Source organism: Hibiscus syriacus, unplaced genomic scaffold, assembly GCF_006381635.1.
Source record: "Hibiscus syriacus cultivar Baekdansim isolate YM2019G1 unplaced genomic scaffold, ASM638163v2 tig00110407_pilon, whole genome shotgun sequence".
Lineage (NCBI taxonomy): Eukaryota > Viridiplantae > Streptophyta > Magnoliopsida > Malvales > Malvaceae > Hibiscus > Hibiscus syriacus.
In genome coordinates this window covers 313,749-325,775 of record NW_024062725.1, presented here as the reverse complement: position 1 = coordinate 325,775, position 12,027 = coordinate 313,749, and positions in this window count along the sequence as shown.

Here is a 12,027-nt window from a genome sequence, read left to right as displayed (position 1 = left end):
TGACTTTATGCAATCTGGAGAAGATATTTCCACCTTCATTCTTCACAATTATGGTGCATTTGCTAGTTCATCTCCCTCATGAAGCTAAATTTGGTGGACCAGTTTTCAATTTGTGGATGTATCCTATAGAGAGGTGTTGGTTGGGGTTATATGTATTCAATATATATTAAACATATCTTTTAATGAAAACTTTTAATATATAATTGTGTTTGGTGTCTAGGTTTTTGTGCAAGTTGAAGTCTTACTGTTGTAATAAGCGTTATCCAGAATGATCAATTGTTGAAAGGTATTTGGCAGAGGAGTGTATGACTCTTTGCTCTAGATATTTGGAAGATGCTGAAACAAGATTGAATAGACCAAATAGAAATGAAGTGTCCAATATGAATAACTTAGTTGATACTTATTTGTTTGGAAGTTATGGTGAACCACTCGGCAAAGTTGAAATTGCATAGTTAGATGAGAAATCTTGGGTACAAGCACAACGATATGTTATTTTCTATCATGATTCATTAAATCATTTACGCACGTAAGTTTTACAATAAAAATCCTAATGTACTTTCTCGTGAACTTTCATATTTCTCTTTCTTTAAGCACATAATCTTCTTTATAGTGAGTTTAAAGAAGTCTTAAGATCTCAATCACGCTCCAGAAGAATACATCAGCGACATTCAAAAAGTTATTCACATAAACTTTTCATGAATGGTTAGGGCATACGGTAAGTAAATAACTCCTTCCACAACACAAAAATTATATATTTATCTTATTGTTTTAATATATTGATATAAATGATAACCGATTACCTTTCATGCGTAATAAGTTTGGAGTGGGAGAGAAGTTAGTGAAGAGTTTAAATGGCTTTCTCAAGGTCCGAATAGAATTGTTAAAAAATATAATGACATTATCATTAATGGGTTCAGGTTCCACACAAAATCTCGTGAAAGATTAAGAATGCCACAAAATTGTGGAGTAGTTGTTACTTCTTCAACTACAAGTTATGCTAGTGCTAGAGACAACCATCCTACGGAGGGAGATATAGAATATTATGGAACCCTTACGAATATCATTGAGTTGGATTATTATGGCAAACGAAAGGTTGTGTTATTTCTGTGTGATTGAGCTGATGTAAATAGTACTTGAGGTATTAAAAGAGATCAATTAGGTTTTACAATGGTGAACTTTTCTTGATTAATTCACACTGGTCAACAATTGATGGATGAGCCATATGTATTTTCTTCTCAAGTCAAACAAGTTTTTTACTGCCATAATCCAATGGATGAGGGTTGGTATGTTGTACTTCGTAACACCCCTAGAGACTTGATAGACATCGGGGATGGAAGTAGAGATGACATAGAAACAAGATCAGAAACTTTGCCTTTTGTAGAACAAAATTTAGATGAACTTATTACTGGTACTAGTTTACAATTCCAATGGGTCCAGGATGACATGGATGAAGATATTTATGAAAATTGGTATGACATAACAATATAGTTACATCTTATATCTTAATTGAGTAATTTATAATGTTATCATTTATATATGTTGATGTCGTCGAATATATATATTACTAGTATTGTTTTCAGTATTTAATAATATTGTTGTTTGTTTATTGCAGATATTATGCCTAGGAGAAAATTAAGTGATTTATGGATTGTTCGAGCTCCTACAGAGCAGGAAGAAACAAATAATGAAGAGTTGATTAGTGTTGGATCTACAGAAGTTCCAAATATCGTTGAAGAAATTGTAGAAATTGAAGGTAATGTTCGACTCCTTATTTAAATGGTGACTAATTTTCTTATTGACTTGATTTTGAAAAACTAAACTAAATTATTTCTTATGTAGCTGAAAATTGTCAAAGGCGCAAGAGTAGAGGTACGATAATAAAGGAATTGTACCAACTTCCTCTTGGGGACCTCGTGAGAGTTTAAAGTAACAATGTAGGTCAACCTATTGGGACAGAAGCACGTGTTCTATCGGGTTACTTATATGTAATTGCATGAAATGCAAGTATTTTACTGATCAATTATGGGTCATAGCGTGTGATGCCGAATAGTAGCAAAAACCAGGCTATGGATTGCATTAAGGTAATAATTCCATTATAGAAAATTATTCATTGTACTTCAATAGTAATATATATTTACTTTCAACACTTGTATAAATTATAGGAGAAATTTTCTTTAGATGTCTCATATGAATATTTGAAGCAAGCGTTAGGAAAGAAATTGAGAGACGACAAGAGTTTTTTAAAAAAGAAATATTTTAAGAACAATCTGAGCCTTGAAGGAAAGCTGTAAAATGTCTCACCTGGAATGCTCAGATATCAATAGAAAGATACAGTCAGGTTTTGGAGTTCAAAGAAATGAGATGTATGATGCACTTTAAAAATAATATTATGCCACTAAATTATTGACTTTATAAGTCATGTGGAGTTCAAATTGTAGGACCGAGAGCACGTTGGTATTGCTAGTAGACAACAACAAAAGTTTACTCACAATGCTGGATCGAAGAGCTTTGCTCGTGTAGCTCATGAACAAGTATTCACGTTTTAATTATGATTATTCATATAATCATTTTAAGTTGGTAGCATATAGTAATTAACATTTTTCCTATTATTTCTTACTTTTTTGTAAGTATTAATTTATATTCTACATTGTATGAAATAACGTCTGGCAATAGAGTTGGTTGAATACATCTCTTTGAAATGACACATACAAAAAAAATGGTTTTCTTATGGCTCCTGAAGCTGCAGAAATTATGGTATATTTTCTGGACATAAAATTTGCATTATGTTATAATTATAATATAAAATTTTGTATTTTTAATAATTCTTGAATTTTTTCTATATTCTTAACTGATTATCAGGAAATATTGAGCGATAAAAGGGTAGAACGTCTTCATCCCATGCTTCTATTAATGCGGAGGAGATTGAAAATCAAGTTATTGCTTAAATTTTCGGTCCTGAAAGATATGGTCGAGATCGCTGTCAGTGATCATTTGTTACTCCAACCAAATTCTTTGGATCCAGCTCATCTCAGTACATGCCATCACACAGACAGTCTTCTTAACAAGAAATTATTCGATTAAAACAAAAACTGAGTCAAGTTGATGAAAAAATTGCTTAAATGAAAGCCGAAACTAAAACGAAAAAAGCAGAGAGAGAAGTAGAGAGAGCAGCGAGAGAAGCAGAGAGAGCAACGAGAGAAACAGAAAGAGAAGTAGCATTTCAGAGAAAATATGAAGAACTTCAAAAACAAATTGAAGCTATGAGACAAATGATGCAGCAGAATCAAACGAAGAATTCATCACCCTATGTGTTTTCTTAGCTTAATGCTTACTTTATGTTATTGAAAAATGTTGAACTACATTATATTTAACTTTGATGTTTGTAAACTTTGATTTATTTATGTTTTTATGTATTATTACTTAATTCGAATCGTAATTAAATTTACTGCAAGTTGTTGCATATTGTTACAGATTAAATTTGGGTAATACAAAATACGAAGAAAATATGTTAAAATCAGTTTCGGCGTTTTAGGGGGAAAACTCCACTAATGGAGTGCATATTTAGCGGTGTTTTTAGGAATAAACACCGCTAAATGACTAACTTATTGTGGCGATTCTACCAGACACGCCGCTACATATCAAATCTATTGCGGTGTTTCTGACTACAAGCGTCGCTAAATATTTAATCTATTACGACGTTTGTGACTACAAATGCCGCTAAATATCGAATATGTTTCGGCAAAACGCCTATAAATATCAAACCTATTGCGGTGTTTGTATTCTAAAACGCCGCAATATAACATAACCTTTAGCGGCGTTGTATACCCAAACACCACTAAAAGGTCAGGTTATTTAGCGGCATTTATTAGTAGAAAACGCCACTAACAGTTGCGGCGTTTGTAATAGCGGCGTTTTTTTTATGCCAACGGTATTTTTAGCGGCGCTTTTAAACGCCGCTATAGGGGAAAAAAAGTCGCTATAGACCAGATCTGCTACTTTGTCACAAAAACTTTGATAAAATGAGGGATGGAAACCATTAGGACCTGGTGCTTTGAGCGATGGAAGTTGGAAAATCGCTATCTTCACTTCAATTGCAGTAAAGACAGTAGGAGAGCAACATTATCAGAAAGTGTGATATAGGGCGTAATGTCGAACAGGACACTATGGCTATCGGCCAAAGGGGAAGTTGTAAACAAAGTTTGAAAGTTCCCATAAAAACACTGCAACAACTCCTCTTGATTATCAACAGTACCACCATCCGAACCCATAATGGTAGAGATAGTGTTGCACCGACGACGTATCAAAGTGGAAGAATGAAAATAAGAGGTATTTCGGTCACCTAACCTCATCTAGTTCACACGACCCCTTAGACACCAATAGATCTCCTTCTCTCATAAAGTGTTAGGTTCATTTTGGAAGTGAGCGATGTCATCCAAAACAATATCTGAAACCGGAACAAATTGGAGCTCTGTCAGGTGTCGAGTTAAAACACGAACAGCTTCACATTGAGCTTTATTACGGTCGCGAAACCATTGTCCAAGGGAATCACCCAAATAACCCAAGAGTTTAGGAACTGATGTGGCTGAATTGGCCCAAATAGATTGGAATGTCAATAAAATTAGGATCAATAGCATTGTTTGCATCATATCAGAATAGCGAAACATGAATCCCAGAAGAACTTGTATCCATAGTGCCCCGAGTGCAGACGAGAATCGAGCAGTGATCAGAAACTAAAGCCATAAGATGAGAGATAGTTACATCGAGAAAAACTTGTTGCCATGCATGAGAACCCACAACCCTATCCATGCGTTCACGTATATTAGTCTATTGAGTCTGACCCCGTTCCTAAGTGTACCAAGCTCCAGAGTAACCAATATCCGTCAACCCACAGTCACTCAAATAATCGCGGAAGTCTCGCATCTGTAGTTCACTACGAAGTTTGGGGTCAGACTTCTCAGTAGACCACGTGATCTCGTTGAAGTCCCCACACAAAGCCAATGAATGATACTAGTGCGGGAAAGATGACGGAGTAAAGACCAATATTGTCTCCAGTTCCCAATAACTGGATTGCCATAAAACCCCGAGAAACGCCAAGGAGTACCACCAGACAAAATCAAATCAATATGAGAAGTGGAATAAGATTACAACAATAAATCCAACTCTGAATGCTAGAACACGATCAAACCCTCCGGAAGCCCTCGACACTAACACCAAAACAATGTTGCATACGAAGCCGATAACGTAACTCACGGACACGAGATTCATGTAGCTTTGTCTCAATCAGGAATCTTACCCGGGGATCTTTAGATTTTACCAGACACACAAGGCATCGAACTGGTCATGGGTTCTCAAGCCTACGACAGTTCCACATTAAGATCCTTATAATAGTTGGCAAGACTGGTTACCAATCATCGCCAAGTCATGAGTAGAAGAGGAAGGAGTAGCCAAATGCCTCTAGGATTTAATTTTACGGATGTCAGTGTTGTAAGTGGATAGAGAAGCACCATTCCGTTTGAGTAGTATCGAGAGCGAGACTTCAAGTGGTGTTGAAGGCAAAGATACATTCCCCCCATTTTTTTTGCCAATATACGGAGCCACAGCAGAGTCAGAAGAATAAGAGTGAACAACCTGAGTCCTATTTCATGTCTGGCAAGATTTCACCAAAGAACGTTTCATAGGAGAGGCACGCAACCATTCTCCCCACAAATGACGGTTTGAAGAATCAACATCACACTGAGAAGTGTCACAAGCCAATTCAGTGTGGCCCAACATGCCGCAAGTATAACAGAAATCATGAATGCGCTCATAGCGAAGCATTCCTTTGAGTATTCGATCATCAGGGGTTTGGTAAGTTAGAAACCACATAAGAGGTTGAGTAACCAAAAGTTCAGTACGAATCCGAAAATATACTGCCCCCAACCAATACCAAGCAGAGCATCATCCACAGTCAGCAGTGTCCCTAAGCGAGCCCCAATTGATTCCGCAAAAGCACGATTACAACAATTCAAAGGAACCCCGTAAACCCGTACCCAGACAGAGACAACATTAAAGGTATAATCCACATGACATAAATTTGCATTGAAGGGGAAAATAAAACCAGATGTTTATCGAAAGACCAAGGGCCACCCTCTTCCACTCAGGTTCATTCAGGACCAGACCGAAATTTAATAACACGAAGATTATCATCCAGAAGAGTAATCGAGGTGCATTTTGGCAATTTCCATACATTGGAAAGAGTACAGATCATAACATCTCGATTCACTAGTCAAGGTGAGAGGAAGCACATAACCAGCCACTACGTTGAATCAGACTGATCCGGAACAGGACACTCCAAAACATCAAGAATTGCCACCTCCACCTCTGTCAATGATAGATTCTGCCATTCTTCAATAAGATCATCAGCCATAAGAAAAGGAAGCTGAGAAGAAAACACGATTCAAACAAACCCAGAAACTAGGGAAAGAAACTTGCACTTAACGGCAAGAGGGAACTTCCTTAGAAATCGCTAGGAAGCAAAAATTCTAAAACGTTTTTTCCCATGAAATCATGTAAAAATTCACATAATTTAATAAATAAATATATTATTTAATTTGTTTTTATTATTGATCCTAAAATAAAAATATAATGACATTACTAATCCTAAAAAAACTAATTATCAGAAAAATAAAATGGACGGTGATCGAGAGCCAAACCAAATCAATTAAATCCAATTCCTTCATTGAGAAATTTGGAAGGAAGAATAAATCAAAACGGAAAGGATTGTTCATATGAATCTAAATGGCAGTTAAAATCGAGATTAACACTGGTTTTAAGGTATTTTTACCCAAAAATCACCCTAACAACGAAATATTACATGTCAGGTACCTTTCCCCAAATATTATCGAATTATCACCCATTCTGACAAAACGCGGATCATGAAGTGCGCCTTCGCAGGAAAATCTGACATGTACAGAAAGACCTGTATCATGAGGCTCACATTCCATTACCTTGAATTATTGCGCACTCCATTATAACCGAAGCCTTAAATCTCGGCTATTCACTCACCCGTCCTCTATGAATGCAAACATCAAACCACATCAAAATTACTTTCATGTTCATCCTTATATCAATTCCTTCTATCAAACTAAGTAGATTTTGTTTGTTTTTAGAAGGTAAAATTATTTTTTATTATATTATATTTATTTTATATTTAATTATTTGATCAAATTTTATATTACTAATTATTTTCTATTATTTTTTGCAGTTGTAAAATGGAAGGCATAATCATATCTCGAAATATTTTGTCAATACGACAATAATATTAAATTGTGTTATTTAAATTATTGTGAATTTTTTATTTTTTAGCATTCGTTTATGTAACACACTTCTCCGTATATCTTTCCGTACACGAGATAGGGATGTCACATTACTTTTTTAAAAAATTTGTCATTTGAAAACCCGTAAAATTTTGTTTCGAAATTTTACTTTAAATCATTTTAGCACAATTATAAAACAGTCATCGAAATATACTACCAAATTTCCACTTTATAAACATTCCAAAGCATTTTTCTTTAAATTCGATTACATGCCAGCAATTGTTCAAAAATAAACATGATTGTCCTACTTACTGATGAGTGTAATCCTTAACAGATGAAAGCTGCTGCTACTGTTACACTACTTATGCAACTAATCTTTGTCTTTACCTACTCATGAAATAAACACACGTTAAATTTTTACGTAGTGAGACATAATACTGCAAGGATATTACAATTATACGACAATATCTTATAAATACTGAATGAATAATTTAATTTCATCATTCATAAGAACCAGTTAAGCCCTCGTCAGTTAAACCATAATTCTTTCATACCATCCTGAAAATTATTCTTAGTATGTCCATCATACTTATCCTTCTGTATATTTCTCCCTTTATTATAGATTTACCCTGCGTACATTAAATGTGAAAGTAATATACATGTATTGCACCAAGGTGCTACTTGGTCATGTATCTTTTATAATCATTATGGTGGCACCTTAAATACTGTTAATACGCCGTTTGGTATTTTCATTTAGGTATCATTTCATGCCCGTTATGTACTGTTTACGTTTTCCTTTATAACATCCCTTCATACTAGTTATACACTATTGTACATTATATATATGTCATCCCTTCTAATCACTTATATACCATTCATATTCATTACATTATAATTATTTTATTCTTTTACCCAAAGGTATTTATCTTTTCACTTAACTTGCATATTTTATACTTTTCTGTCAAATGCACAACTAGTCAATTATTGTTTTACTCAATGATATTTAACCCTTCATCTAACTAGCGTAATTGACACATTCTTGCCAATTGCACAGTTAGGCCTCAAAGGCACTTAGCCTTTCATCTAACTAGCATAAATGATACCTTTCTATCAAATGCACATTTAGGCCTCAAAGGCACTTAGCCTTTCATCTAACTAGCATAAATGACACCTTTCTGTCAAATGCACAGTTAGGCCTCAAACGCACAGTTAGGCCTCAAACGCACTTAGTTTTTTTTTATCTAACTAGCATAAATGACACATTTCTATCAAATGCACAGTTAGGCCTCAAAGGCACTTAGCCTTTCATCTAACTAGCATAAATGACTCCTTTCTGTCAATTGCACAGTTAGACCTATTAATCTTTTATTTTAGGGCATTCCCTACTATAATAATCATTCATAATATCAATTAACCCTTTCAATCATTACACATTCTATGATTTACGTTGCTAGTACTATTACCATCATTTCTCAACCATTACTAAAACCTGTGTGGTTCGTATACTCATTACCAATATAAAAATCCATTTCTTTATTATAAATTTCTTATGTTCATACACATATATTTTTCATATGGAAATTCATACACTTAGTATGAGTTTCTTATCTTTTTGCACATAAAGTGCCCAATACAGAAATTCATACACTTAGTATGAATTTCTTAACATTTTTTTACATCGAGTGCCCAATACGGAAATTCATACACTTAATATGAATTTCTTAATATTTTAGCACGCATAGTGCCCAATACGGAAATTCATACACTTAGTATGATTTTCTTATCCTTTTAGCACACGAAATGCCCTATACGGAAATTCATACACTTAGTATGACTTTCTTATCATTTTAGCACACGAAGTGCCCTATACGAAAATTCATACACTTAGTATGAATTTCTTATCATTTTAGCACACAAAGTGCCCTATACGAAAATTCATACACTTAGTATGAATTTCTTATCATTTTAGCACACGAAGTGCCCTATATGGAAATTCATACACTTAGTATGAATTTCTTACCATTTTAGCACACGAAGTGCCCTATATGGAAATTCATACACTTAGTATGAATTTTTTAACATTTTAAAACACGAAGTGCCCTATATGGAAATTCATACACTTAGTATGAATTTCTTAACATTTTAGCAAACGAAGTTCCCTATATGGAAATTCATACACTTAGTATGAATTTCTTAGCATTTTAGCACATGAAGTGCCTTATATGGAAATTCATACACTTAGTATGAATTTCTTACCATTTTAATATGGAACTTTATACACTTAGTATGAATTTCTTAACATTTTAGCACACGAAATGCCCTATATGGAAATTCATACACTTAGTATGAATTTCTTAACATTTTAGCACACGAAGTACCCTGTGTATGATTTTTATAACATTTTAGCACACGAAGTGCCCTATATGGAAATTCATACACTTAGTATGAATTTCTTAACATTTAGCACACGAAGTGCCCTATATGGAAATTCATACACTTAGTATGAATTTCTTATCATTTTAGCACACGTAGTGCCATTTGGTAATCACCATACATATATCAATAATTCATACCACTATGACTATTATCGCATATACGTACATAATTAAATGTACTCACCTGACTTTCCTCGCTATGTATCCAAAACGCAAAGTTGATCACTCTGGTACTTTGCCTTTATCTTTAGTTTTGTTTGACTCGGGAGCTTGGTTCCGATCTAGTCAAGCACCCATTAAAACATGTATCATATCCAATGTTAGTATATTTCCTAACCATTATACTTAACCATACTCAAAAGGACATATCATTAACTTTCTATACCAACATCAACCCATTTTTAACATTTCTGGCTCCATAGTATCGATATTACTACCCTGGTACCGATACTTCTATACTATGGTACTAACACCCCTTCTGGTATCGATACCAATTTTAGCTTCGATGATGTTTGGTATCGATACCCTTACCATGGTATCGATACTACCTAGTCAGTATCGATACTGATTGAATCAGTATCGATACTACTTAGCTAATTCATCCCATTTTAGTCCATAATATCGATATTGTTCTATCAGTACCGATACCCTTGCCCAGATTTTCCAGTTTTTAACTCGATTATTAGCCAAATGGGGCCAAATTTCTTTATATTTACACCCAACAATGCTATTTAACTCTTCTCTACTTATTCCTACTAACTTTTCTTCATTTAGCTTCTTAAAATATCTAAAATCTCTCAAGCTTACTTGAGTCTAAGAATCACACCATATTTTCTAACTTGTTTTTAAACTCATCCAATTGTTCTAATCTCTCATTTATTACTTTGACAAGTCAAATCTACCAGTAAACATCAATAAACACTCATATATTACATATCATTCAAAAACCCATTTTCTTAAATCTCAAATATTTCACTAATAACTTAGTTTTAAACATCCTTGAACTTTCCTTAAGCCTCTATATTACTTAAGGTTTCAAAAGTTGTCCATAAACTAAAGAATAAACTAACTTAAAGGAAACTTACCTTGGCTATGGGGAGAGTACATGAGCACGGGAAGAATGAGAAGAATAAATAACTTTCCCCTTTTTCCTTCTTAAATCTCTAATAATGAAATAGTTTTAAATTCATTTCTCCTTAAAGGACCAAAATGCCCTCTTTATTTATCCATTGTTACTAATTGGTCTTAAACACTATTCCAAATTATTTCTTATCTTTATCATTTATTCAAATAGATCCTCAAATTCTAAATCTTTCCAATAATGTCACTGACCTGATATTTGGGGTATTACAATTTATGTTTTAATTCATATACTATTTATTTAATTAGGTGTATTTCAACTATAGTTTTTGCAGATATAAGACTCTCAATCTTTCAAACTCTCAAAATGAGGCGTATTTTAGCTATTATTTACTATGATGGAGAAATTTGAGAAGATGAAACCAATATTTTCTTCGCATCAAATTATTTTGTCAGAATATCCTTTAAGAGAATCGTCACTCTTAAGGAGTTGATCACTAAAATTTCACGAAAGGTTCATGTTGGAAGTACTAGAAGACTGCCCTTACTTCAGTACGGGTTTCCAACTGCACTATTTTCATTAACTTATACAACGTTCAAACTCTCTAACGATGACGATGTTGATGTGATGGTTGATGCTCAGAATCAAAATTCAGAAGTTGGTACACAAATGTATGCCACATTTGTTGAAGTGTTTGTGGTTCGTGGTATGTTATTTTGCTCCCACTATGGGTTGGCTCAATAAGCTGATCAAGTTGGCAGGCCAACTCAATTAATGTGTAATGATTTTAACTCGTTAATGAGAAATTCACATCCTGACACCATCCTATGAAGTTCAATGGGGAGACATTCATCAGCAACTTGTTACGATCTACACCGAGGTAGCTTCACGAACAATCTGTATAACAACATTGCTTCTAGTTCAAGGGGAATGCATTCATCTGACAATTTCTTTGACCTGAATATGGAGATGCCCTCGACATAACAATTTGTTCAGTACCTATTTGAAATGATGCCTTCAAGTTCCAGGGGGAGGCATTCAACTGCAAGCTTTTTCGACTTCAATGTGGAGATGTCTGCGACACAACACTCAGTTCAAAACCTTTATGAAACAATGCCTTCAACTTCAAGAGGAAGACATTAAACTACCATCTTGTTCGACCTAAATATTGACATCACAGAGGAACCTTCATCTTCACCAAAAGAACATCTTCGAG